General features: G+C 31.0%; 1 protein-coding gene across 8 annotated transcripts in view; it reads right to left on the bottom strand.

Annotated features, from left to right (window-relative positions):
* LOC122501722 (voltage-dependent L-type calcium channel subunit beta-2) overlaps positions 1-1,393 on the bottom strand; it is a 40,902-nt gene extending 39,509 nt beyond the window's left edge. For 2 of the 8 annotated variants that reach the window (XM_043611421.1, XM_043611415.1), the window contains exon 1: positions 481-1,390. The gene's annotated coding sequence lies outside the window, so the exon portion shown is untranslated. Of the gene's footprint in view, positions 1-480 lie in introns of all 8 variants that reach the window. The other 6 variants (XM_043611416.1, XM_043611423.1, XM_043611420.1 and 3 more) reach the window with 6 other exon arrangements.
* Positions 1,394-2,607: the final 1,214 nt, after the last annotated feature.

Consider the following 2,607-nt stretch of genomic DNA (forward strand, 5'->3'; position numbering starts at 1 on the left):
GTAATTGAAAATAGGTTTTCTTATTCAATAATGAATATCGAATATACTATAAAATAATAAATGTATTATTAGACAAAAATGACATATACAAATCTGCGCGTTTTTAAGATAAATCTGATGAACAGAAAGAGTAGTAATAGAAACTAAAACAATTACTGTTGTTACTCATTTCTAAAATAATATAAAATTTTATTATAATAAACTTGTAAAAGTGATTCATTTTGATTAGTCTAAACATGAAAACAACTACAATCTTATAAGAAATTAAAAAAAAGGTAACCCATACGTGGACTCGTCCTCCTGCATACTCATGTTGTCACAAGACACAAATCTAGGGCTGTGGGTCGCGCCCGGTTTAGCTCAGCTGCACCCCACAGCAGTGTACATTTATTTATTAATTTTTTCCCTTTGATTTTCGTACCATTTTATAACAGTTATTTTATTTTATTTTATTATATTATATTAATAATTTATACTCACATCAATAAATAGATGACCAATTCTCATAATTTCCTTGTCATGTGTAACTGAATCCTTATATACTCTTCTGTATATTATAGTTCTGGGATATTACGTGATGAAATATCAATTTTAATTCATAAGTTTATTCACTGCACACTCTTGAACAACCAACAATAATGTTAAAGCAATTGTTTACAGTAAACTAAGGTAATTATTGACGATTTCTCAATATGTTATATTTTCAATTCTAACCCATTGAAAAAATAATTATTAATTATTTTTCAAGAAAGTAATTTCAAAAAAATGGATTGCACATGTACTGTTTATGTTACAAATGTTTACCTTGCTGAACGTAAAAATTGAATGACATCTTTATATTCTGATGACAGTCTAATTAGAAATTATTTTCATATCACTCGGGGGAAGGAGTCACTGCAAAAAAGGGTTGTAATAACTAAAAGGGTTGTTTTTCGCGACGATTATGAAAACTTGAAAGCCCAATACGTTGACGGTGGCAGACGACGAATACTCTCGGCTTCGCGCACCCTCGGATGCAATCGGCTATTCTCGGTAGCACTCGATTATAGTCGTTTGAGTTCGGTTTGTAACCAGATACATGGTAGAGACTTTCAGGTATCGATCTGTATATATACTGTATAGGCGCATGCGAATGACAATCATAATACGTCAACAAACTTTTCAATAATAAGAAAGAGACACACGACACGTGGTCAAACATTTAATAATTTTTCCTCCAACTCTTGCTATGGTTATGCAGTAATTATATTCTTCGTCTCACAATGTTTGTATTATGGTTTTCTCACATTTCGTCAGGTTATTAAGTATTTAATTAATTATTTATTAAATTAAACATCCAACTATTGAGACACAGCATTTAAAATGACAAGTAAATTTAGACAAAGTCCTTGTCGGTCATGTAGAAAAGCATGCATTTCGCATAGGTCTGTTTCACTCGCACTCATACAAGGGGGGATTTTCTCGCGTATGGCATATGCATACAGCCGTGTAATAATGCGTTATGGTGTACTCCACATATACTTTGGCTATAAAATCTAAAAAATAATTTTTTTAAAATTATTTTTAGAATTAAAAGTTTTATATGACAGAATTTTCTTTTCGACAAAATTTAATTTTTCAAATTCGTATTTGACAGAAATTTTTTTAAACTTAAGATCAGAGTTATTATTACACTTTTCCATGGACACGAAATATAAATGACATAGAAATAAACAAAATATTAGAAAGAATATTAAAAATTAATTCTCTCTAAAGTAAAGTATTTTTGCAATCTACTGTACATCCCGACATCACTTTTGGTACGCTGGTTTGAAAGCAAATGCATGGGGAATCTACGTTATCAACAGAGAATAAAACAGCAAATTATAAACTTTGATTCTTATAGTTGTCACTTCCATTTCAACCAGGACTATTATAAAGAGAAGAAAAATAATATATTCAGCATCCCTAGATGCAATACTATTTTGTTGCCGCCAGCATAATTCATCCTAGGTGTCCTACCAGTCCGAACGATATGTGTAACAAGAAATGATGGCAAATTTCGCCACATGTATTCATAAGTATTCAGTAAAAGCATGTTAGACTTCTACTTTTTTACCTTAATTTAGTGTTGTAGGTCAAGCAATTCTCTATTGACAAATACTTGTTAAAATAACAATTAAAACAATTGAATTTAAAAATTTTATCTCATTTCTGTTTTAAGCGAAGATGAAAAAATAAATATATTTATAAGTGTTATTATGAATTCTCTTAATATAAGAAAATATGAGAGCAAGGAGAAGTACATTATTGCATACAAGATAATGTTTGAGAACCTTTTCTGTCTACAGCAGGTTGAAAAACAATATAATAATGCATTGCTAATGTATAAACATTTAGGTATAGATGAAGAGATTGTCTGAGATCGCGTGCGCAATTTTTCTAAATGTATGGCGATGAATCAGTGAAAGCCATTCGATTTTTTGAATGCAGTTGCAGGCAAAAGGAGATTAATATACATTGTACACTAGTGTGAGCTTGCTTGCCTGGAGAAGCAGTCTTGAAAAAAGTGGGGGGCACATAGCCCTGGGTGGGGATGAGCAACAAAAAGCTTCTCAACTCAACTCA

This window comes from Leptopilina heterotoma, unplaced genomic scaffold (genome assembly GCF_015476425.1).
Source record: "Leptopilina heterotoma isolate Lh14 unplaced genomic scaffold, ASM1547642v1 Lhet_212, whole genome shotgun sequence".
Taxonomy (NCBI): Eukaryota; Metazoa; Arthropoda; class Insecta; order Hymenoptera; family Figitidae; genus Leptopilina; species Leptopilina heterotoma.